The 27,274-nt window shown below is 38.9% G+C and overlaps 1 protein-coding gene across 2 annotated transcripts in view; it reads left to right on the plus strand.

The window, feature by feature from the left end:
• The window catches only part of AKAP6 (A-kinase anchoring protein 6), a 539,311-nt gene that overhangs the window by 49,376 nt on the left and 462,661 nt on the right, over positions 1 to 27,274 (plus strand). For both annotated transcript variants that reach the window (XM_077908985.1, XM_077908989.1), the window contains exons 2-4: positions 6,817 to 6,847; positions 8,620 to 8,707; positions 11,255 to 11,466. The gene's annotated coding sequence lies outside the window, so the exon portion shown is untranslated. The remainder of the gene's footprint in view (positions 1 to 6,816; positions 6,848 to 8,619; positions 8,708 to 11,254; positions 11,467 to 27,274) is intronic.

Genomic DNA, 27,274 nt, shown 5'->3' on the forward strand with positions numbered 1-27,274 from the left:
GAAAATTAGGCCAGGGGGACAAGAGTTCTAGCAATTATTAAGATTGTGTACTTCCTGGTATACTTGCCATGCCACGTACTTTGTGCAACTGTATTCACTTTAATCAGCAGCATTGTTTTTATAGCACCTTTGCCCCCTGTGCAGCATTGGCATCATAGTTTGGAAATAAATGTCAGATCTGGTGGCTGAGTAGTTTGGAGATGTATGTATTGCTTGATTTGTATATTTATATGTATTTATAATAAATGCAAGAGTTTATTGAAAATTTAGTCTCTACCCACCAGTGTCAGATTATATGAAGTTTTTTCAGGCAAGATGTTTGCAGTTCATAGCCTCTAAATTGCAAGGAATTTTTAGAAGCTCTTTAACGCATGATTTCTTCTCCATGATCCGTATGTAGTTCACATATTGTAGATTATTGGAGTGAGCACTTGCTCTTTTTTCCATTGCTGGCTGAATTCTGGGCTGCTACTGGGGAATCAAAGTGGTGAAGGTAGGATGCCTGGAAAGGTATGTCAATGAAGGAGGGTCTGTATTAATGTAAATATAAATATTTTGAGGATTATGTGTTGTTATGCCTTGAAGGTTAAGGTTATAGGCTCTGTAGTGAGTTTACATACTGGGTTTAAAACCTGGCTCAGCCATTTATAGTGGCAAGATCTTAGGCAACTCTGGATACCTCTGTTCATTATCTGCAAAATGAGGATGAGTACTCCTCTCCCAGGATTCCTTTTTTTTTTTTCCCTCCCAGAATCCTTTAAAATTGAAATGTGTTAATACATATTCTAACAGTGTCTGTCACATAGTTAGCTATTATAAGCATAATTATTATTATAATTTTTTCTCATTTCTCAAAATATAGTTCACATTTGATGGAACTTTTGGGATGCCTTACTCTATATACCTTTTCTGCATATGCTGCCATAGTAATTTAGGCTGAAGTATATTTTTATTTACTTTTTAAAGATTTATTCATTTTAGAGAGAGAGAGAGAGCACAAAGGAACATACAAGTGGGGGGAGGGGCAGAGGGAGAGAAGCTTCGGGCAGACTCCCCACTGAGTGCAGAGCCTGATGTGGGGCTCTATCTCATGATCCATGAGTTGTGACCCATGAGACCACTACTTGGCCAATTCTGCAGCTGAGCAGAAACCAAGAGTGGGAGGGACATTTAACCAACTGGGCAACCCAGGCATCCTGTAGGCTGAGACTATATTTTTAAAAAGTATCTTTTAGGTATAAAGAAAAATGGGAGAAATACAACAATTTATAGGTTAATAGAAGATCCCATTTCCAGGAAGCTCAGAAGAGAAGGAAATATTTGGAAACTCTGTTAGAAGAATAGCAGTTAGAGTATGCCTTTTGCTAGTTTAAATTCTGGGTGGCTCCAGATCCCTCTCACTCCCCAGATGAAGACTTCATTAAGGCACATTTAAGATCTTTTCCTTCTGCTTCCTTGTCCAGCCTCATCTTGCACACTCCCCCTCACCTTTTGTAAGTCAAGTAAACAAGGAGAGTGTGGATCATTACAAATATGTCATTTTTAGTAGAAAAACTCAGAAATTCTGCTTTTAAGCATAGCAGGTTTGTAGTGATTTTTTTCATGAATGTTTATTATATACTCATATTTCACATAGTGCAACAAATTTACTCTCCATTATTCACATGTGAATTGTTTAGTTCAGGGTTCTCAGTTCTGACAGGTTACTAGGATAATTTGGGAAGCTTTGAAAATACATGTAATCGTTCGAATATTACAGTAGTTTATTCTTTTCATTTAATAGTCCACTGTGGCTATTTCTGGTTGAAGAGCAATTCTCTTCCACTGATGACGCAGGGTTGTCCATCCTGGGGGCTTAGGGATTCCATCTCTGTCTCCCAGGTATCATCTGGTTTGCCAGACCTTTCTTCCCTTCCCCATCAGAGTTTACCTCTTCCGGGAAATGATGACATAGATGGACCTTGAAGGCATTATGCTAAGTGAAATCAGTCAGAGAAAGACAAATCTTATATGATCTCACATATATGTGGAATCTTAAAAAATAAACAAATCTAACTCACAGATAGAACAGATTGGTGATTGCCAGAGGTGGGGGGTGAGAGGTAGGCAAAGAGTTGAAGGTCAGAATGTATGTCCTTGGGCATACACTTAGATGAGCGCAGAGCCTAGAGAGAAATTCAGATTCCAAAGCCTACATTCTTTTTTTTTTAAAGATTTTATTTGTTTATTCATGAGAGACACACAGAGAGAGGCAGAGACACAGGCAGAGGGAGCCTGATGCGGGCCTTGATCCCAGGACCCCAACCTGAGCTGAAGGCAGATGCTCAACCTCTGAGCCACCCAGGCATCCCTAGAGCCTACATTCTTTTACAACTTTATACCTTTCCTCTTGCCCCTTTCCTTCTCTTTGCTTCTCCCCTTCTACTTTACCTCGCTCTTTTTCTTTCCTATTTTTTCATTCCTCCCTCCCTTTTCCATGCCTTTTTCTCTTCTTTTTTCTCCTATCTTTCCTACTCCCCTTTCTCCCTCTTTTCCCCTTCTTTTCTCTTCCTTCTTTTTTCTTCTCTCTCTCATTTACACATTTCTCTTTTCCCTCTTTCTTAAAGCACTTACAAATATGGCATTTTACTTCTTAGACTCTCATAATGGTATTAGGTAAGCAGAGCAGTTATTCCTCATTTTGCAGATGAGGAATCTGAGAGATATTAAATTATTTGGCCAATTTCCCATGACTAGTTAACGTGTAGGCTTCAACCTAATGGTCTTCCCACTAGTTTGGTTAGTGGCTGTCTCACAGCATGCATCACCTTGCTGGTATCGGTGGTTGCTCACGGCAGGTGGTGATAAGTCTCCTCCAAAATATTCATTAGCTTCCAACTGAGTGGAGTGAATCCTGAGGTAATTTAGGAGAGAGCAGGTTTGTGAGAAAGAGACCATGGGGCAGGTGGGACTTGGATTCTCCTCAAATTCTACCACCTAAAAGACATTTACTCTTAAAGCTGTCTCCTGCAGTAGAAGAGGACTAAAGTGATTTCAAAACCCACCAAGGCCTGGGAGCCCTACCCAGCTATCAGAAGCAGCACCTCAGAATGGAGCCTCCTTTGGGGGTGAGTGTATGCTAGTATTTACCTTTTTCAGAATCACCCCTTGAAGGCCCACATAGGTAAATGATGCTGGCTCATTTTTCCTGGGACACCATCTTTTTCTCCAGTGTAGCTCATCTGATGTAGCATACTAGTGGCATTCTACAGAAAATCATTAACGATTAAAAACCTTAACCACATATTATTACAGTCCTGACTGACCACAGTGATCACTGTCTACAGTTATGTCACACTTCTTGAGTGTTTAAAACATTGACCTAAGGGCCAACACACCAAGTAAAACAGATTCTGAAGTATTTTAATTTTATATTAGGAAAAAGGTTGGTTTCTTGGCCAAATTCCATACAAGATCTGGATATCTTTTTGTTGTTGTCATTACTATTTTCTTTTCTCCCTCCTTTCTCCTTTACTGAGGTAAAACTGACAAGTAATATTGTTAGATACTGAAAGTGTACAATGTGATGATTTGATGTATATAGACTTTGTGAAATGATTACTGCAGTCAAGTTAATTACACCTATCACCTCACATGAGTTACTTTTTTTTTTTTATGGAATGCTTATGATCTATACTCTTGGCAGATTTCAAGTGTACAATACTGAACATTTTTACTCTTTGACTAAGATCTCTCTTCAAGTCCCAGACAACTACCATTCCACTCTCTGTTTCTATGAGTTTGACTTTTTTTTTTTTTTTTAATCAGATTCCACATATAAGGAATACCATACAGTACTTTTCTTGTCTGGTTTTTTCTTTTCTAGCCCTGCATTGGGCTCCAAGCTCAGCACAGAGTGTGCTTGAGACTCTCTTTCCCTCTCCCTCTGCCCCTTCCCTTCCAAGCTCTCTCTCTCTCTCTAATAAATTAATCAACTTTTTTTTTTTTTAAAGATTTTATTTATTTACTCATGAAAGACACACAGAGAGGCAGAGACACAGGCAGAAGGAGAAGCAGGCTCCATGCTGGGACCCCAATGTGGGACTCAATCCCAGGACTCCAGGATCGCACCCTGGGCTAAAGGCAGCCCTAAACCATTGAGCTACCCAGGCATCCCAATAAATCTTTAAAACAAACAAAAAGCCCACAATATCACCTCATATCTGTTAGGATGTCTATTGTCAAAAAAATGAGAGATAACAAATGTTGGTGAGGATGTAGAGAAAAAGGAACCTAAACTCTCATACACTATTGGTGGGAATGTAAATTGGCACCACCATTATGGAAAGCGGTACAGAGGTTCCTCAAAAATTAAAATAGAGTTATCATATGGTGCAGAAATCCCACTTCTATGTATATATCAAAGGAAATGAAATCACTCTCTCAAAAATACCTGCAGGGCTTAATCCATGACCCTGAGATCATGACCTGAGCTGAAACCAACAGTCAGATGCTTAACTGACTGTACCACCCAAGTGCCCCTCATTGTGGTTTTGATTTGCATTTCCTTGATTAATGATATTGAACATCTATTTATATTTGTTACTTGCTGTATGTATATCTTCTTTGGAAAAATGTCTATTCAGGTCCTTTGTCCATTTAAAAATCTGATTGTTTTTTTGCTTTTGAGTTGTAAGAGTTCCTTATATATTTGTGATATTAACTTGTTATATATAGTTTACAGACATTTTCTCCTTTATTAATTGTTTCCTTTGCTGTGCAGAAACTTTTTAGCTTTATGTAGTCCTACTTGCTTATTTTTGCTTTTGGTGTCATATAAAAAAAATCATTGACAAGACTAATATTAAGGAAGTTTTGCCCTATATTTTCTTCTAACAGTTTTATGGTTTTAAATCTTATCCTTAAGTTGTTAATCCATTTTGAGTTAATTTTTGTATATGGTGTAAGATAAGGGCCCAGATTCATTCTTTTGCATATGGATATCCAGTTTTCCCAACACCATTTATCGAAGAGGCTACTTTTCTCCATTTTGTATTCTTGGTGACTTTGTTGAAAATTAGTTGACTATGTATGCATGGGTTTATTTCTCTATTCTGTTCCATTGATCTATGTGTCTATTTTTATGACAATACCATACTGTTTTACTATATTAAGATAATTTGAAATCAAGAAGTGTGATGCCTTTTTTTGCTTTGCTCTTCTTGCTCATGATTACTGTAGCTATTTGTAGTATTTTGTGATTCTATGCAAATTTTAGTGTTTTTTTTTTTAAGATTTTATTTATTTATTTATGAGAGACAGAGAGAGAGAGAGGGGCAGAGAAACAGGCTCCCTGCAAAGAGCCTGATGTGGGATTTGATCCCTGATTCTGGGATCACGCCCTGAGCTGAATGGCAGATGCTCAACCGCTGAGCCACCCAGGTGTCCCGAGTTTTTTAAGGGTTGAATTGTATCTGCAGATTTCTTTGGATAGTATGGACATTTTAATATTGATTATTCTAATCCATGAACATGGGCTTTCTATTTATTAGTGCCTTTTCTAATTTCTTTCATCAATGTTTATAGTTTTCAGTGTACAAGTCTCTCACTTCCTGGGTTAAATTTATTCCTAACTATTTTATTCTTCTGGATGCTATTATAAATGGGATTGTTTTCTTTCTTTTTTGGATACTTTGTTGTTAGTATATAGAAACACAACTTATTTTTGAAGAGCTGGGTATCTTAATCTGTCTGGGCTACCAAACGGAAATACCATAGGCTGGATAACTTATCAATAACAAACATTGATTTCTCACAGTTGTAGAGTCTGGGAAGTCCAAGATCAAGGGGCTGGTAGATGCAATGTGTGGTGAGACTCCATTTCCTGTTGTTAAATGGTACCTATTTGCTTTGCCATCACATAGTGAAAAGGGGCAAGGGAGCTTTCTTGCGCCTCTTTTATAAGGGCACCAATCCCATTCAGGAGGGATCCACCTTCAAGACCTAGTCACCTTAGAAAAGCTCTACCTTCTACTACCATCACCTTGGGGGTTTGAATTTCAACATATGAATTTTAGGGGAACACTAAATATTAAGTCATAGCACTGAGTATAAGCACTGTGAACATAGAGCTAGGTCAAGCAATGATTTTATCACTTGATTTTGTTGGTTTTTATGATATCTCAATATATGTATTACATATAGTATATGTTTTTCATGTGGCATGTATATTTATGAATATTTTAGATTTACTTTTATGCTTGTGTCCATGTAATCCTTTCTGGAAAAATTCCATGGAGCAAGAATAGTTTGTATTATGGTGGAATGTTTTTGTAATAAATACATTGATAGAATGTTGACTCCAGCAGTAGATTGGTAAATTTAAAAATAAAATGATGTTGTTGTCTAGAGTAAAGAGAAAAATTAACATTATGCGCAAAAACTCATTTCTCACCTGTGTTTCTGAGTCTATATGTATACGTGTGTGTCTATATGCACATTTATAGGAAAAGGAATGACATTTTCCTATATAAAATTATCTTGGAAAACTACATCTTTCTAGAATGTGTAATGTTTATGCTGAAAGAATATTTATAAATGAAGGTTAGTTATTTTATTAATACTTTTTCAGGTAAGGGGAGGGGTCTAGTTTAAAAGCAGACTGAAAATTCTATGTTAGTTTATAAGATTCAGATTGTAAATAACTGGAAACAGAGATCATGACCACTGTCTTCTCTATGTCTGATGACACATAGTAAGTGTTTGCTTGCTGACTGGCTTTGTCATTTTTGATTAGGCCTTCTCAATAGCAAATAATTTTTTTTTTTGTTATTTTAGGCATCAGAAGAAGGGAAAAAGATTAACACAGGTAAGCCTTAGTAAAATCTTATAATGTTTCCAACTATAGAGTGATAAGAAGAAAGCTGTCAGGAAATTTGTCTTTGCTTGTAATGGAAACAATGTTACTTTTAAGAAAAAAATTAGGAATCAAGAGGGACTTACTAAGAATTACTTATGCCTAGGAGTGTGCTGAAGGTTTTGGGAAAATCAAAAGTAGTACAAGACATGGTTAGTACCCTAAAGACTGTCTGCTTGAGTAGACAAGATTAAGAACTATGAAAAAATTAAATTCTAAAACAAGAAAGCCCCAGAAATACAGTGCAGAGCTTAAATAGTTTGTAAATCCCTGCTTCATATGTTGGTCCTGAATGTTTTTCCTTCCCTACATAAAGCAGCAAACTGTGCTTCCACCCTCACTAAAATACAAATACAAGATGTATGTCTACATCATGAGCTGATGATTTGGAAATAAGAGTCATTTACTCCTGAAATGGTAAGAATTTGGGGCATAATTCCTAGTTGTAAGTAGGGGAAAATGTCCAGGAGGAAACATTTGTTTAAATGTTGCTCTGTCTATAATAACACCACCAATTTCTGCCCTGCCAGTTCAGAATGACTGTGAAAGACTGCAAATAGACTGTCGGACTGGAGATGAGAGAAGTTTTACTTTTTCCTCTTCTCTAGCCTCCAGACTAAATCAGGGGGTTCAGGGGGTTCTAGCCCATTGTTGTTTATAGTCCTGTTTCCTATAGTATGGATGGACAGCCAGTAGAACATTAGTCCATGATAAAAGGATTCTGTAGTCCAGTAAGTTAGGGAAATACTACATAATAAATCTCCCCCTGAGGGGATCTCAATGCATATCAGCATATTAAAGGCTCTGAGAAGCTCTGTAATAAGGAAACCTGTTTTTAGCATTGTAAATTTATAATAAATAACAATACATAATGTTGTAATTTTATTATGTATTTTATTAAATTATTTAATTTATATTTTATTAAACTGTTACAGTTTTAAAAAAATTTAAGTAGGCTTCAAACCCAACATGGGGCTTGGACTCATTGCCCTGAGATCAAGAGTTGCATACTTTATGGGCTGAGCCAGCCAGGTGCCCCTAAATTGCTATAAACAGATGATGTGTGTGGTAAACTACCCCCAAATCTCTTTAATACAGTAAAGGTCTATTTTTCACTTACTGCAGTTCCATGTGGGTCAGTGGGTGGTTGGGAGAGCATGGCTCTACCCAGTGTCATTCAGGGGCTCAGGCTCCATCCACAGTGTGGGGCAGTTATCTTCCAGGGCTTCATAATTTTCTGCTAGATACTTGGCATCCAACTCGCAGGGAGGGAAGTATGGGGAAAGCATACATGTTCCTAACTACCTTCAGAGGTGTTTCTTTTCACTTCCACTCACATTCCATTGGTAAGAACCTGTCCTAATGTTCAGCTATAGGTAAGGGCACTGGGAATGTACCTAGGCAGAAGAGGAGAAACATGGGTATTGGTGAGCAATCCCAGTAGGTGTCACACATTGTTCTGCTGAACCCCAAATATTTATTTTCTCCCTTTTGCCCTACAACAAACATATTCACATCCTAGGGAAGCTACCTGAAGTCCCATGTGGTCACTACATCAGCTGAAAATGCAAGACTTTACAGTGGTGCAGAGTCATCTCTGTCAGAGGGAAAATGGGAGACACGTGGTGGTCCCTAACCCACAGCAGTTCTGAAATCCTTCTAGTCATTCAGGCCTGACGCTCCCTGCCTCATTTCACTGATCTGGTCTTGATTCTGCTCTCCAGGAGAAACTCATTTATTCTTTGAAGCCCATGGCCCTGGTCGTCTGAGAGTATCCCTTGTCTATTATTACCTTCCCTGACCTCATCTGAAGTAAGTAGTAAGAAGTAAGCCCTCCTATGTAGACTTTGCAAGCCATTTCCTAACCATCTTAGTCCAGAGTCCAGAATCTGGTTGGATGTACAGTTGAGAGCTACAGTCTCTACTGATTGGGGTGAATGAACTATTAATGACAATAGTAACAAGGTTTGACATTTCTATGGTGCTTCTGGTTTCCAAATGTATGTATGTGTATGTATGTATGTATGTATGTATTTGTTATTTTATTTATTTATTCATGAGTGACACGGAGAGAGAGAGGCACAATGCGGGACTCAATCTCAGGACCCCGGGATCAAGACCTGAGCCAAAGGCAGATGTTCAACCACTGAGCCACCCACGTTCCTCACCCAAATGCTTTTTTATATATTATTGCATGCAATCCTCAAAAGAACCTCACAAGATGGGGATGCACAAAAACCACTAGGAAGTCTCAAGTGAAGTATTATAGGTCCATTCCCAAAGCAAGAAAACACTTTATGATTTGCTTCTGCCTAATGGATTCCTCCTTCCTTTTTTCTTTTCTTTCTTTTTTTTTTTTTTAACTCTACCTGGGCCATTTTGTGGGCTAATTATTCAGCCTGTTCAGGTTATTAAAAGTCTGGCCTGACCTCAGATTTGATGAGCCATCCATCTTTTCCCACCAGCAAATGACTTGCTTTTGGTGAGACTGACAGGATTCTTCTCATTCTGAGAAATTACTTTCAAGTCTGAAATACCTAATTCTACTCTGCTCTCTCCTCTTTATGGGATTATAGGATTTCAGCTCTGGAAAGGCCAATAATAGTTCTAGACCCATGACTCATTCAATCTTCCTCAGAGGCTGAGGGGTTCTTCAGAGGGTGCCTTCATGGGTCAGTTCAGAGCAAAGGTAGGGGTGGAGGTAGAGAAGAGATCATCAGTTTTGGCTCTAGGCTTCTTATCACCCCTCTATCAGGGCAGCCTAGCTTTGGACTGTATCATTAGAATAAAAGGTTCAACTACTAACAAAACTTGCAAACCATGGTTATTAATTAAATACATTCTCTCTCCAGATGAAAAACTTGAGGTCCAGAGAGGTTAATTGACTGGTATGAATGCACACAGATGCTCACTGGATTAACATTATGTTTCCTGAATCCCAGAGAAGTGTTCTGCTCTGTAGTGGTTGCCTGTTACTTCTGTTGGTGTAGCATGTGGCCTAAGACAAAGGGTGGGAGACTGAGAGCAGGGGTCACTCAGGCAGTCAGCTTCAACCTCTTGCTCTTGGTCTCTCAAGTCTTCATTAGGTGAAATAGGATCAATCGTAGCTCCCTATCCTACTCTGTGAATGGCTGATGGTGCACCCTGCTAGGAACTTGGCACCTCTCAGACATTTCATCAGCTCCTGTTTACCAAGGCACTGCCTGAATTCCTTCTGCCATTCTATCTCGTCCCGAGCAGTTAGCTAACAGCGCCCTTTAAAATCTCAAGTTGGGGAGAACAACGTCGTTGTCCAGTTAGATTTTGGGCTCTTCAAATGTTGTTCTTCCTCTGGATTTAAAGATAAAGTGGATGGAGGTCAGCTTGATCCTGTCTCAATCCATGGTCTGAGAGTATTAAATATGCAAGAAATGGCTGCTTGGGTCCATATCTCCTCCTCCCTCACCCCCTCAGTTCTCACCACATAATATTTGTTTCTGCACGGAACAAGAAAAGAGTGATTGCTTTAAATCTGCCTTTCTTTTACCAATTGGGGAAATACCTCACTGTGTCCTGTTTAAATGTGGCTTTTCACACACTTGCAGCTTTGTGGGGGGAGGGGCATGAGTAATTTCCTCTTGTGTGTCTTTTTGCCTCGAAGAGAGGAAAACAGAGCCCCAATGTTTGGAATGTCAGTTACTTCAGAAGTTCTGGCAGGCTGGTTACTTGTCCCAACCGTCAGGTTTGGTCCCCCTAAAGACTTGCATTTTGGCTGTGAGTAGGAGAGTTTCTCCACAGGCCAAGGGATGAGCCCCTGGAAATTGAGATCAGTGTGGTATGCCCCCCGGATCCTCCTTGCACCTGCCAGTCCATGCACAAGTGAGACCTGGGGCTCTGGTGTGTTAGGAAGGTGCTATGGGTCGGTGTCCATCAGGGAAATGATTAGGGCAGATTTCATTGGTGGGAGTTTGCCCATCTTTTGAGAATTAAAGCTTATTTACTCTAGAGTTAGAGTCAGTTTCTTAGCTGTTTATATTCCATTTTAAATTCTTTTTCTGTCCCCCTGCTTTGTTCTTTTGACAAGTGAACAAAAATTCTTTTTAATAACTTTTAAAAAGGGATCATCATGCCATCCAGAGAGGAAGAAGTGATCAAATTGCCCAACAGAGAAACACTGTGCATTTGTTTTTATCTGCTCAGTATTAAATCTCTACCCCCAACAACCTTATTCTCTTCTAAATGTGTAACAACAAAGTAGGAGGTAATTTTTATTTTTCCCAGTGTGCCATCAGGGAAATCCCTTTTAAATCTATAGATTTTAGTCCAATGAGGGATCCTCTTCCTTTGGTCTACATTTTGCATATCGTCTGTTTCTTACAGGGCTTCCGTATTGTCTCAGGCTCCACTGGAAATGCAGCAAGGATTCCTAGCACATCCCAGTTGCCATAGCAACAGCAGTCTTTCCCATAATGAGCTGCATCATCTGAACTGATGTCACAGCATCATGCAGCAGGTCAAACAAGGCATCTCCTAGTATTGCATCCTACAGATGTGCTGTAAACATCAAAAGGAGCCGGTGGGAGCAGGAGATGGTGAGTGTTGAATGTCCGGGCCTTAATTGCACGGCTGTTTTGTTGGTTAGTCGGTGTCTGCTAAGGCGGAGATGGGGGGATGTTGTCTGCTTAAAATGGACTAAGGAAAGAAGGCTGTTTTACCTAAATCTGTTTTTCAGGCTGCTGGGTTAAGACAAAGGCCTGTAAGAGTCATAGAGGAATCATAATACATAGAATTATTCTTGCTCCATCTCTGCCTGTTATTTTTGGTGTTCTCATAGATTTTTTTTCACAAACATAAGATAATTTTCTATTGCAAAATCCCACATAGTCTCTAAAATGAGTAGTTCAAAATATTTCAACATTGTAAAGACATGTATTTCTTTTTTTATAGGACAGAGCTCATTGGCCCCCTAGTCTCTCTAGTGATTATTTTTTTTAGATATTTAGTGATTTACAGTATGAAATTTAGTATTTACCTCGGTTGGGTTTCAGTTTCTTCATGGCAAGGAATGAATGCTGAATAAGCATTTGATATAACCCTGATGTGAAAGGGGGATCTCTTGCATGTTTAAGACAAAATTTATTAGAAGCATGAAGAGCCAAACCAAATGAAATTACTTGAGCCTTTTGATTTATATGATAATCCTTCAGCCCATGTCCTTCATAGTTAGTTGAAAGCCTGCACACGATATTTTCACATCTCTAGCTAGTCTCTAAAATAGCTGGAGTTGTTTGCAGGTGGACTTGTAACAAGTCTGCTCTCTGCGGCAGTTGCAGTGAAGGGTAATGCTGAGGAAAGCCTCTGGAAATGCCAGTGGTGCTGCTCTTAACTTTAACCAGAATCTGGTAAGGTGAATAAATAGCAAGGTTCTCAGTGACTGTGGCGAATACAGATCTCTGGGCTTAGTCATAACCTCAACTCAATTCTGAAACTCCAAATAAACATGTATCATGTCATTTCAACTCTTAGCTATGTCTTCAGGCATCTTCATTTTTCGTGTGTGTATTATTTTTTCCCCCCTAAAAACTGTGGTCTGACAGTGTCAGATAAGGAGCAGTGTGTTTCCTTTTGTTTTGGCAAATAAAAAGGATTTTCTTGGTGTAGCTGATTGCTTCTAAGAGAGAGAAAGGAGGAGGCACATGTCAGTTCAGTTGATCAATATGTCCACTTGGAATCAGGGAGTGGTCTTTTGGCTCAGTGCTGCTGAGTTGATAGTTTTTATTTGAAAAGTCTTATAGGAAAGAATGGCAACCCCTGAGTTCCTCCTCTTTTAGGTTGCTTATTGAGCCTAAAAGAGATGTATCCTAGAAGCAGGAAAAGCAATACCTTCAGGCAGCTTGGAGTGATTTTTTTTTTTTTCCACAGTCGATCATATTGGTCCCACTAGGCACTAGCTGGAATGAGAGACCTGATTTTAATTGGTTTGTTTATACACATCACATACATGCTACTCTTGGTCCTTTAAGCTTATGTGGCTGACATGCAGCTCTGTGGGATGGGAGAGGTCAGCTCAGACGGTTTTATTGCAAGCACTTAGGAGCATGGATTGTTCATTGCCTGCTTTTTTGTTGTATAATGTGAGCAGAAAGCTTTGCCGGGACTGCTGGGTGTGAACGCAGCTAAGTCAGAAGCTCTAAGGTGACAGGGAGGAGTCCTAGACGGAGATGGGGGAAGGGAAATTGTATCTAGTTGCTAGAATATGAGTCTGGAGAAAATCACTCAGGGCCCATCAGAATTACTTCCAGGGAAAAGCAATGAAGAAAGACTTGTTTGGTAACACGAATCGTTAGGAGTAAAAATAACCAAAAGGCAGCATTTAAAAATGAATGAGTCTTCTATTTGCTTAATTTTTGTTTCTTTTGTCTAGCAGTGTGTTCAGCTGCTTCATCATGGGTGATTTGTACAATTACTGGAAGTCGCAGAAGCCAGATTCCTTAAGGGCAGTGTTAGAAAAAGTGGAGTCATGCTTTGGGGGTGGGGAAGGCGCTGGTGGGTGTGGGCTGACGCAGTTATCTGGTGAAATATCCTCTCTGTTTGGAGGAACCTGTGACTCCCCCCCACCCCCGGAAGTATTCCAAATGCAGTTACAGTTCTCCAACTTTATGCTTTTGTGCTCTTTTTGCTCCAGGAGAACAAAGCCCTAGTAATGGGAGCTGTCATCCTGATGATCAGTTTCCTTGCAGAGGGCCACAGCCTGTGCTGCTCTTTGATTAGCTGCGTGTCTTAATTACTGGCTAAGGCTATTTCAGTTGCCTTAGTCTTAATATATCCCCCAGGGGTGGATGGGGTGCAGTGTGTACGTGGAGGGGAGGGAGAGATTACTCTATGGCTGCATTTAGTGGTGTTTCACTGAAACTTTCTAGAATTTAAAGAATTTTGTTTCACAGTGATGAGTGAAAGATCATCAAGACCATGTTTACTAGGTGGCCAAGTTTCTACCATGGAAACCTCACAAGAAGTTAAACTCCTCCATGCTTTTGGTTATGGTTTGTTGTTTGTTTGTTTGTTTGTTTGTTTTTTGTTTTTCCCTGAATTACAAAGTTGCAAAGAAGTTAATTATTTGTGGGAGTGATAAAAATAGTAATCAAAATAACAGTCATAGCTATCATTTATTCGGTTCTTACTATGTACCAGGCACCGGACCTAACATTGTATACATCGCATTTAGCCCTTATATTGACACTGTGACATAGAGAATAATAATTCCACTTTATAGGATTAGGTGGTATTATTCATATTATGCAGAAATCAGGTCTTAGCCAGGTTAACAAATTTGCCTAAGGTCATATAGTTAATAAGTTCTTTGGTCAGGATTCCAAACCAATATGATTTGACTGTGATGCCCACATGTTTACTTGTAGACATCTTAGTTTTATGACATCTTAACTGTGTATACCATACAGATCAGTCATCTTTACTCTCTCATACTCACCCCACCCTTCTCATTCTAATTGGAAAATCAAATTTCACATTTTCATATCTGGAATGAAATCCCATTTATGACACTAAATTCAATTTAACTGCAGGGAAGAGCTTGAATTTTGGTGAGGTCCCTTGTCAGATCCTAGAGATTTAAGTAATGCAGAATTGATGCTCAGAACTTTTGCCACTCACCTTACTCAACACATCTTTCTAGCAGGATCTGCCTATGGGGAATGCTGCATAAATAAGTGTGAGCATGATGGAATTGTACTAAAAGCAGGTCTTATCTAGGTCAGTAATGAATCAAGTTTGTTGTACCTGTCTTAGCTACATATATAGTACTCTGCTAACTTTAAGACATTTGCATTTCCTGGTATTACCAGGCAAGGAATAGAAGAGGAGACTTCTCTCACAACCAGAAGGCAAACTCCAAATCCATCTCCTAGGTCAAGAAGATAAAAAGAGAGTTATTTTGCTGAGGGGCTGAATCCAAATGCTGCCCATCTCTGACAAAGTACCAGAATGACAGCATTGTGCAACATCCTGGAAGCCCTGTGTTTGAGGAGAGCTGATACAGTCATCTCTGCATCATCTTGCCCATCCCCAGCTGTCCACGCCCAGCGTCATTAGTGGGCTCTGAGGGTTGTTCTTTGTTTGACTGTGGGGCTAATGCATACAAGACAGCACATTGATATTGATTCTGGCATGGTGAATACTTAGAAATATCATTCCACGGAGCTCATTAGCCTTTTCTAGGTTCTGGAAAGAAGTTAACCTTTGCCCCAGCTTGGTCCAAGGAGGCACAAGCTTGTGTCTTCATGAGCTACAGAAATGAGAGGCTGATACGAAATCAGTCAAGTTACTAGGTACAGTGACTAGAGTTAGATTCTTATTAGGGAATAACAAAGCCAGTGGAAGTTAGGGAAGTTGGTACACCTGCTGCATGTGTCCGATTTCCTCCTATTTCCAATCCTAGAATCAGTGAATTATAATTTGTTTTGATCCTATGGAATCAGTTCAATTCAATAAGTATTATTGAGTATCTACTATATTCCAGGCAATGCCCGGGAATATAGCAGTAAACAAGACAGATGCAAATCTCTTTCCCCTTTACATTCTAGAGAGGGAGGCAAAAATAAACAGGGAAATTTAGAGTAGAAAGTATATTGTAATCAGCCAAAAAAGTACATGTCCATTCAACTGACATAAACCTGGCCTATGGAAATATGAAATGTATAGGACAGGTCAATTAAGGAGAGATTCTTTTCTTTCTTTTTTCTTTTCTTCTTAAAGATTTTATTTATGAAAGACAGAGAGAGAGGCAGAGACACAAGCAGAGGGAGAAGCAGGCTCCACATAGGGAGCCTGATGTGGGACTTGATCCCAGAACCCCCGGATCACTGCTGAGCCACACAGGTGTCCCAGAAGAAATTTTCATTTTAGTAAAAGATATTTCTTGCTTAAAAAAATATATATTTTATTATTTATTTATTTAAAGAAATAGTACAAGCAGGGGGAGGGGCAGAGAGAGATGGAGAGACAGAGAATCTCAGGCAAACTCCCCCTGAGTATGGAGCCCAACATGGGGCTCAGTCTTACGATCTTGAGATCATGACCTGAGCTGAAATCAAGAGTCAGGTGTTTAGCTGACTGAGCCACCCAGGTGCCTATAAAAAGATATTTCTCGCTTTTAAAAACTGTCCAGAGGGATGCCTGGGTGGCTCAGCAGTTAAGTGCCTGCCTTTGGCTCAGGGCATGATCCTGGAGTCCTGGAATCGAGTCCCACATCAGGTTCCCTGCATGGAGCCTGCTTCTCCCTCTGCCTGTGTCTCTGCCTCTCTCTTTGTGTGTCTCTCTTAAATAAATAAAATAAAATCTTAAAAAAAAATAAAAGTAAAAACTGTCCAGAGAGCCCTCTAAATTGAATGTTTTAGGCAGTGTGCCAGTGGAGGTATGTGCCACATGGACACAACTACCGGTCACCTCCAGCCATCAACAGCCCGTTCATTCCACCTGGTATGCCCTACAAACATCACTTTAAATGGGAAGCATTTCTTTAAACAATTACATTATCTGATATATTTAAAACTATGATTGTAATTTCATAAACTTTCCTGAAATTTTTCAGGTGCATGTTCATACATGTGTAAGATGTGTCTGACTTGTGACAATCACTTGGAGTTTGACTCCTCTTCTTTGATGGCACTTGCACATACCAACTCTGTAAGGGGGCCATGAGAGGCAACACTTTTCAGGGGAATATCACTTTTTTATAGGACTTTGGTCATAGCAATAGACTTTTAGTTATTTTGAATTAACCAAACTTTTCTTTGTAAGCACATATCTAGCAGTAGATGAATCCCCCAGCTGGTTTTAAGACTTGGTAAGGATGAAGGAGAGACTTTGTTTCTCTTGTAAGCTGTTTTCATCTGTTTTTCAGCAAGAGGGCATGCTTCAGACTCTTCCGGCCATCTTGAAGCTGAGAGCTTTGAGTCACAAAAAAGAAATGGGGAGAGAATGTGGACTTTAGAACTGGGTCTTAAGCCAAACAATTCATGAGCAGAATCCGCCTACAGCTTGTGTTGTATGCTTCCAGGGCAGGCTTCATGGGCTTGCAACCTGTGTAGTCACATAGAACCTGTGCTAGGAAGGGTCCACACTTAATTTAATGTTCTTCTGTCACCATCTTGAAATTCTTCCTTTTTGAGGGGGAGGGAGCATCTTGAAATCCTTTGTTTTTAAAAATCTTAATCTGTTTTTTTAGATTTATTTATCTTTTGAGAGAGAGTGCATGTGTGCAATACACACATGTACACAGGGTCGGGGGGCAGACAGAGGGGGAGAGAGAATCTCAAGCAAACTCTCTGCTTGAGTGCAGAGCCAGACAAGGAGCTCAATCCCACAACTCCGAGATCATAACCTGAGCCAAAATCAAGAGTCAGATGCTCAACCATCTGAGCCACCCAGACATTCCCTCATCTTGAAATTCTTAATTTTTTTAAAGATTTATTTATTGTAAAGAGAGAGAGAGAAAGAATCCTTAATCAGAATCCCCTATGAGTGTGAAACCTGACAAGGGGCTTGATCCCAGGACACTGAGATCATGACCTGAGTCAAAATCAAGAGTTGGCTACTTAACCAACTGAGCCACCCAGGTGCCCCCTCAAATAATTTTTGAGTAAGGGGTTCTGTGTTTTCATTTTACACTGGATTCTGCAAATTATGTAGCCAGTTTTGTACGGCCATTTTGATATTAAAAAAATTGACAAATTTGAGTTCCAAGCATCTCTTTAAGAATTAGATGATAGGGTTCACTTGGCAAGTGTTGATGTAGCAACATTCTCCAATTCACCAGTCTACCCACCCGTCCCATCCATTTACCCCCAACTGCTACTGCCTCAGCCTTGTGGATACTTGACTTTAAGACCTCTGCTATGGAATAGTTCAAACACTTTTTTTTTTTTTTAAGATTCTATTTATTCATGAGAACGAGAGAAAGAGAGGGAGAGAGAGAATGAGAGAGAGAGAGAGAGAGAGAGGCAGAGGCAGAGGGAGAAGCAGACTCCCTGCTCCACAGGGACTCGATCCCAGAACCCCGGGATCATGACCTGAGCTGAAGGCATACAGTTTGCCCCTCAGCCACCTAGATGCCCCAAACAGAAATTGTAGAGCTTAAAATAACTAAAGTACCATTGTTGAAACAACCCAGAGCAAAGACTCTAAATGTGGTAACTTAGAGGCATCCATGGTAATTCAGTGCCATGCACAGTAATTCAGTGGCATTTCTTTATAGACATTGGGGAACATACCACATTATACCTGAAGATATTTGGTAGGTCAGGCTTGTCATTACCATTGCTTTCAGGGGGGAAATAAAATCTTTGCAAAGCAAGCTAATTAACCATCCTGTGGGTTCATTGTTTATGTTTATTCTCCCGCCCTTTGTTTACTCCTTGATTACTTTTATCACCTTCTTTGTTTAACTCTCATTTAAATTACACAACATTTTTACACTGACTGGGTGGTTTTTGTTTTTTGTTTTGTTTTGTTTTAGCATTATCCTTTTTTAATATTCTCTCTCCAGGAGACTGGGGGCCTATAATTTGAGGCTATACTAATGCAGGAAGAGTTCATATCTTTTTTTTTTAATTAAAAAGGGAATTATAGTCAATATTTATAATGAACCCTTCCCTAGCAAGGCAGCTTTAGCCATGCTAATGTTTGTAAGTCTAGATCCACCATTTCTATTTGTAATAATGAGATGGTGACAGACTCCTGGATCTTATAGTATGTGAAGCATTCTGACCCATCATGCTACAGTGAGAAGTGGCTGTATTAATCTACAGACGTGCGGAGAATTAATATGAAATGAAGATTGAAGGATGGCACTTGCTGCACAGGAAAAAGATAACTTTTTTTTTTTTTTTTTTTTCTGTATGAGAGTAAACAAGGACCTGACAGATGCATAAGGGGCTCTTGTTGTTGCTTAGAGGACTAGGGGACGTTGGACACTTCCCTAAGGTTCAAGCCCCAAGGACTCATGGCCTTACCATGTACCCTGTAACAATCCTAACACCTACCATGGCCACCATTGTACAAGTTGTAAAACCATCTGTGTTGGACAATTTCACTCGTCACCTATTAACAAATGTGTCAGATATTTACCATGTACAAGATCATATGCTGAAGGAACAAACACTTCACAACTTAGGACAACCAAAGGCATGCACATCTGTAGTCCTTGGAGAGCTTGTCATAGATTTAACATCCTGTTGTCTGGGCTCTGCTTGCAGATAGTCCTGACTAGTTCTTCTCTTGTTCTGGAGATACCCTGAGATGGACCTCCAGGCATAGCTGAGGCTGCCCCCATCTTTTGTTCTTTTCATTCAATTTCTTAACTTAAATGGTTTTCTTTTCTTTTCTTTAGATTTTATATATTTATTTGAGAGAGAGCACACACACGAGGTGTGTGCCACAAGAGGGGGGAGGCTGAGAGGGAGAGGGACAGCAGGCTCCCAGCTCAGCTGGTAGCCATATGAAGGGGCTCAACCCCAGGAGCTTGAGATCAAGACCTGAGCCAAAGTCAGACACTTAACTGACTGAGCCACCCAGATGCCCCAGTTTTTTCTTAAATAACTCCTTACTTTAGCCCACTCAAAATCATTATGTTGTACCTCTCTCAGTTCTTTCAATTTTTTTTTTTTTTTTACTTTTTCATTTTAATTCAGCTCTTATGATCTTAATGCTTATAGATGTTTTCTACCCCACTGGTCTTTCTTACCACTGTCACCTTCTGGGAGAGCTCTGGATCCACCATAATCCTCTTCAGCAGCACCCCCAGGGTCCTATCTCCCCTGCTGCAGTTTATTCCCATCACATTAGCATTAAAATGGCCCATCTAAAACCAGGTGTGTGCAGCTTCCCTTGTGGAGTAATCTGCTTACATTTAGCTTCAGTAGTTAATTCAAATATTGCACTCTGTTTAATCTGTTTTTTGTTTGTGTGTGAAGTAAAAAGGAATGACTCTTCAAAATTTATATTAGCCACTCTTGCAGGCAATCTGTGTGGCATCAACTAGAAATAGCCAAAATAGCAGGGCCTTACATCATTTAAGACTATGTGCAAAAATGAAAATAGGTGTGCAAATATATATATATATTTATATATATAAATATATATAGTTTAAAAAATTATTCTGTAGTGTTATTATTGCATTGCATTTTCAATTAAAAATAAATGAAAATAAGGAAGAGGGGATGGTGAGAAGGTGGATAGCAGAGCAAGACACCACAGCAATGCATCTTTCTTTGGCCTTGACCAGGAGTGGCATATAGCTTCTAGGACACTCTAGGGGAACACGTGTCTCAGAAGAGGAGCTGCTTGAAAGGAAAGAACAGATCTGAAAATAAAGGCAAAAAATAAAAACAACATCTAAAACTGGCTCAGAGAATTAATGATTGCTTTGAGAACTAATAAAGCATTAGACTGGTGAATTAAGAAATATATGGTTTTCACTAATTTAGTAATAAATAGACAGAGGACCAAGAAAAAGTAACGTAACCTGTTTAAGAGTCATATTTCACCATGTTAATTTTCATTTAAAGTGTTTTTCTTTTGTTCTTTGCTCTGGTTAATATTATTAGGTTTATTGTGAATAAACTCATATGCTTTATTTTTATTTTTTAAATTCTTTAAGAAGATGACAAACATCATAATCTCTGGTATGCTGTTTTTCTCTGATTCTTAGATGTTAGATTTAACACCATCCTTGTGTAAATCCTGCATATGATTAAAGCTTACACAAGAAGTTGTAAAATGAATGCTGTCAACCAGCTTGAGGAAAAAAACAAAATGTTCCTTTTCAGAGATAGTCTAGAACTTCAGATGGTAATGGAAATGTCATATTACCAAACCTAAGGTGATTTTTTTTCCCAATAATTTGCACCAAATAAGGGTTTCCATTTTGGGTTTTGGAATCTTAAAATCCAGTAATTTACACATATGTATATAGGTTGATATTCTCTATACAGGAGATTAGTGATTAAGGGAGGTGGACAGAGGTGGTTGGTCCCATGGAAGCAATAGCCAATAGCCAAGTCTTCCTTCTTGAATCAACCTATCTTCTGACACCCTAAACCAAATCACTAAACAAGAACAGAGCCCTAGAGAGTAGATTTTGGAGCTATGTGTATTTACCTTTGAATCTTAGCTCTTATATAAAATTATTAGATCTGTGATCTTGAGTTTCTAGAGTGTCATTTCCCCATATAAAATGGGGGAGAATATCCATTTTATAGGATGAAATGAAGTATTTTTATGTAATGTTATTGGCACAAAGCATCTGATAAGTGAATGTTGTTATTATTTCACTTTTCATAAGTAGTAGGATAAGATTAACATTCTCCCAAGAAGAAGCATAATTTCTCAACTCCAATCTTAAACAAAGGAAATAATTTTCAGAGCTTTCATTAATGGAAAGGAAAACCGTTTAATATATTTTAAATGCTTATACTGTGCCACACACATATATTATTTCGCTTAATTCCCTTTCCCTGCTTAATTTTTCTCCATAGCACTTATCACCATCGCAAACTACACATTTTTCTCATTATCTCCCCTTAGCATAAAGCAAGTTGCATGAGGACAGAGATTTTTGTCTGTTTTCCTCCTTGCTGCTTTCTTAGCTCCCAGAATGGGGCCTGGCATATAGTAGGTGCTCAATAAATATTTGTCCCAAGAATGAGTGAATATACATAAATAACACTATGAGGGGGGCAATATGATTGTATTTGATATGTAGTAAATGAATTCTCTTTTGCAGTGATGCTTTTCAAGGTTCTAAACATCCTTGAACGATTCTTACTATTCTGGATAGCATGCCAAGAAGCTCTTGTGGCTAATGGTTAGGCCATCATCCACCATCCAATTATTCTAAATTTTCCATTGAAAGCAGGGATATTACCTAGGCAGTTCTGATAGGCTCTTCTTTTTTACATGGTTTCTACAAGGGACCTGGAGTTTCATAGGTCATATGAAAGATACATTGATTCTTCTATTGGTGATTGTTTCATTCTTTCTCTCTAGTGAACTAAAGAATAGCTTCAGGAATAGCTTTTTGTTCTTCTTTAAACCATGAATCCTTAGCTATAAATCTCAGATGGATGGATTGGTGGATATTGAAAGAATCTCCAGGGAAAAGACCAGATAGGGGGGAATGATAAGCCACGGCAGTCAGTCCTTCCCATTCGCTATTTAAAATGCTCAAATGAGGGATCCCTGGGTGGTGCAGCGGTTTGGCGCCTGCCTTTGGACCAGGGCGTGATCCTGGAGACCCGGCATCGAATCCCACACCGGGCTCCTGGTGCATGGAGCCTGCTTCTCCCTCTGCCTGTGTCTCTGCCCCTCTCTCTCTGTGACTATCATGAATAAATAAATAAAATCTTTAAAAAAAAAAATGCTCAAATGAGAAGTAAAAGCAAAGCACAGGCACATAGCAATACATTTGTTTGGCCAGAAGAACATACAGCCTCATAAATGAGGGAAATAATTAAGATAGCTAATTTCTGCCATTTATGTGAATTAGAAGAAAACTGTGTTTTAGCAGTGGATATTTATAGCTGGATTTTTACTAAAGACATAGTCTAAATGTCATGCTTCTGAACTGAGTATTTCTCAGAGAGCAGGTGTGAGATTTTTTTTGTCTTGAAATTCAAACCATTTTGACAGCATCCTATTTTTAGAATGCCTTTCTCTGTAAAAAGGCAAAACAATATCCAAAAGTAATTAGAAAAACATCCTGGGAGAAAGAAGACTATGTTCTGCTTATACCATAATAATAACAGGCTGAATAAGAAAATGTAATGCTGTTAAATTTTAAAACTCATACTGTTTTTATTTTATGGTTATGAAACATTTAATGTTTACTTTAGCAACTTCATCATGCTACAGGATAAAAATTATGCCTCATGAAAATTTTCTTACATCTGCAATACATACCATGGCCAGTTGAAATATAAAAGGATATTATTGTATTCAAATAGAATGTTATTCTGACCTATTTTAAAGAGCCCTGGGCTGGTAATAAGGAACCTGAGTTTTAGTATCTGCTGACATAATCTTCCTATATATTAGTTTCCTGTACAAAAGAACAAAAGGATTCAATTTAAATGATTTTTGTTTCCTTTTGGCTCTAATGTTTTATGCATCACTTATAAGATTCTCCTACCTTTCAATTGTTCAGTCTTCTGATTTTTCCAAAACAGTGTTTCATAGAATATTTTAAATTTACTTAGTGCCCTCATGTAGGTGAAAACATATTTTAATTTATACACTGTTTAAATTTCACACTTGTGTGTTTCGTTAGCTTTGTTTCATAGTAGTCTTGGTGGTTAACCTATGGTCAATGCATAAGTTTCTACTTATACCAGGAAATTATTGTCTTTTATACCCACTTTTTAATAGTTTCCTTATCTTACAAATTCATGTGTTTTATTTTTGCTCTTTCTCTTTTTAGCAATAACGTGTATTTTCTGTTACTGAGTTGAGTGAAATGTTCGGTTCTCCTCGATGTGGAATCTTTTTAGAAAGTCACACTGCTGTACCAGATATTCATAGAAAAATGTCAATATTTGTGCTTTTATAAGGTCAAATCATAGGGAATTTCCATTTTTTAAAGTCAGAAATGGCCAAACATTGGCAGTTTCGTGACATTCAACCCACTAATTTGTTAATTATCATAGCACTGTAAATCTTTACAATTTTTATAATTCAGTAATGAAAATTAGTCCTTAAATGAGTAAGTGAAATAGTGTAAAGAGCACACAGGGGTTTTGGTGAAAGACTGATCTGGGATTGAATTCTACTTTTCTGCTGTTAGAATGTTCCTTAGGCAAATTGCTCAACCTCGCTGAATTTCAGTTTGCAAAATGGAAAAGCTGACACCTGCCTCACAGGCTGACTGAGGATGTCCAGGACTCCCAGAATGGTGTCTGTCACATGCTTCCCACTTAGTAATTGGTCATGATATCGTTACATTGCAACCATCATAGTACTCCCTCAATCTTAAATGTCTAAATATTTAGCAATTAAAACAAACAAGTGGACCTCTAATGAGAAATGATTACAAGAAGGGGCAGATTCCCAGGAAGGGAAGCTCTAGTCCTATCCTCTAGGACACTGTAGACTTTTGACAAGGTTACTAAGGGACATTTTGAGGGAGTAAGGAAGGCTGTCTTTCATGTCATCCTCAACTATCTCTGGAGTAATAATTCCATAATTTGTCTGGAATCTGCAAATTTACTTCAACTGTTTTCCCTTTTATATTTTGTTTTTTGAGAGAAACAGCAATAAACTGCTCTTATGAAAACTCTGGGCTATTACATTTTAAATGTAGCAAATAGATTTTAAATTTTATTCTGTAAAATTGTTTGAGCTAAAAAAAAAGAGATTAAATGTTCACAAGTGTTCTCTATGCTTAATGCTTACTACATAAGCAAGTTGAATGTTTCGTCTAAAATGACTCCTATGAAACTGTAAGTCTGGTTCTAGACTGGAAGGGGCAAATCTTTAACTCTCCTCTTTTTCCCTGGATGATCCTATGTTTGTCTATCCTGTAGCTATGTGTTGATAACTCATGAATTCAGATTTCTAGGCTCTGGTCATTTTTTTCTAAGATTCAGAGTTTTACTGTTCCTGCCTTCTATGTCTTCTCCTAAATCTTCCATGAATACTTTCATTCTGCATACCTAAAATGAACTCATCCTCTTCCCCATTCCAAACTTGTTCCTCTTTCTGAACTGTCTAGAATAAAGCCTTACCTTCAATCCCATTCCTCCAGGTAGAGACTAGACATGATCCTCACAGCTTCCTGACCATCTCTCCCCTCCCAGACCCAAGTCTACTGAGTCACTAAGTCCTGCAGAGTTTCTAAGTCATTGGGCTTTGGTGAAAATGAACTTAGGGGAACCCCAAATAATTTTTTATTCTGTAATTGGTTGAGGTCATGCTCCCTGACCTCCTGGCTTTCCCTTTTCTAAGCCATAGACCCGATATTATTAGACATTCTATCGTGGAAGCCCCCTCCATCCCCATGATCTTTCTAGCTGTGCTCTGAACTTTTTGAGCCTCGTTAAAACCTGTGTCCAGGTATTCAGTATGCCTACTGTGCTATGGTGAAGAAAGGGAGAAAACGCACAGTGTGAGCATGCACTGGGGACTCTAACAAACAGAGATGTGTTATTCTAGATGGAAAGAGTTTGGTATTTTTTTTCACTTTGAAATAAAAGTTTATCTGATCAGAGAGTTCCAAAAGTTGATATATCAAGTTACTACATCCCGACTCAAGAGGATTACATACTGCTGACTTCAGCACCAGATTGTATTTCCTTTTTTTTTTTTTTTTGCAGGCATGATTCTCACTTGTCTTTTGAATTAATTCCAATGGACAGGAGCCAGTTTTAACTCTATGACCTACACACTGGCATTGTTTACAGTAATGGTCACGAGAGAACAAAGCAAAGCAACCCCCTCCCCCAAAGGATTCAGACAACTGGTTCCCATGAGGAAGGCAGGTGGCATGTTGGTGAGCTGGGCTTAGGATCAGTTAGAACTTTTGAGTTCAATTTCTAGTTTCACACATGCTCTGTGCTTAAGGAAAGCTTCCTAGCCTCTCTCAGCTCTGCTTTTCTTCATAGCACTTTCCTTGTCAAGTATTGTGTAATTTAGACACATGTATGGAGCACCTAGCACAGTACCTAAGATACAGGAAATTCTGAGTGGTAAGTGGAGGCTGGGGCTCTTCCTAATGTAAAGGGAGGAGGACAAACTGGTGAGCGGTGTCACTGCCTGGCCTTGTTTTAGAATTTACATTCCTGTCCCAGACATGTGAGATTTCAGTGGTCAAATAATTCTTGTACCAGCATCTTGCCCAACTACCCTGCTTCTCCCCTAAATTGAACAGGAACAGTCATATGACATGACCAATATTTATATAACAAATTTTATTTTCCTTATGTTTCCTTTAGTTTGTGGAGAATATTCTATAGAAAAATGTTTTGGAGCCCAGTGAATAATAACACTTACCATTAACACTCATAATCTCATTAAGGGAAAATTCCCCATCTTAAAATGTGCATTTACTTCTCTAATACAGATTCAACTCACACAGTCTGCTACACACTTGTTATTAAAATATTCTATACAGTAAACTTCACATTTTCCCTGCAGATGCTGAATATGTAAGCAGACACAAGGGTTATGCATCCTCTGTCAGGGAACGAAATTACCTTGAAGGGTTCTCTTGGTACAGGTAAAGCTTTGCCTTGGAAATGATGATGTGACTTAGCAATGAAGGGTTAATATTTCTTACACTGTCAGGTGTGATAGCCTGGAGCCTCACCACTGGAATTTCCTCCGTCACTGAGTTCCAGATATGTCTGGGTTTGTCCACTGAATGTCTGCCCTATGTTGTGATGAATTGATAATTTGTCCTATCAGTGAACAAAGTGTTTTGGCACCAAGGTCAGAAGAGGTTTCTGAAGAGAATTTATCCTAGGAGAGGAAGAGTCAGCCACAACATGCTTTAATCACTAGAGGGTGGAGTGATTCTAAGCCCAGTTTGATGAGGGTCACAAGGTATCCTCTCCCAGTCACTCTCTGGACTCAGGGCTGAGTCCTATTAAGGCTGAGGAGGAGCAAGTGGGCTGCACATAAATGCTATTTCCCTAGAGAAGGCACACCTCATTTCAGCACAAGACCACTGCTTCAGCAGCCTTCAGCAGAATACTTTGTGCAAGAGGGAAAAGGTCATGTTCCCCCTCTTTCCATGGATGCTCTAACTGGACGTTTCCAAATTCTTTGGATTGACATCCTTATCTATTAAAAAAATATCAGCCCTCTCAGATTAATGTATCATATATTTTATAAAACATACACAAAAGTGAAATTAAAAAGGATGAAACAAAAATTGAATAGAAAACTTAATATCTTCACACTCCTACAGGTTTGCTTCATGTCTTCCCTGGAGTGAGCCCCGACCTTGCAGACCACTGCTCTAGAGTATCAGTGGGAAAGGCCTGTTGGTGTAGCTATTCCTACCAATGGTGCCCACTCTGTAATGAGTGTGCACACTTGTGAGACCCCCCCCTTTTTTTTTCAGGGAGCTAGGCTCTAGTAAGGCAGGTGAGAGAAAGAAATGGAAAACCTGAGATATTACTAATAATGTAATCCATTTGTACCTCCAGGCTGGTGAAACCTGGGGAAAATTGGGTTGTACAAATCAAAAATATTTCTGAGACAATATGTCTGTACTGGATCTTAGAGATTACCATCAGCTTTTCACACATAACGCCTCAACAACTCTGTATGGAGTATAAATGATGGAAATTGAGAATTTCCTTAAGCCAATTTGATCACACTCAATTC

Source organism: Canis aureus, chromosome 9 (genome assembly GCF_053574225.1).
Source record: "Canis aureus isolate CA01 chromosome 9, VMU_Caureus_v.1.0, whole genome shotgun sequence".
NCBI lineage: Eukaryota > Metazoa > Chordata > Mammalia > Carnivora > Canidae > Canis > Canis aureus.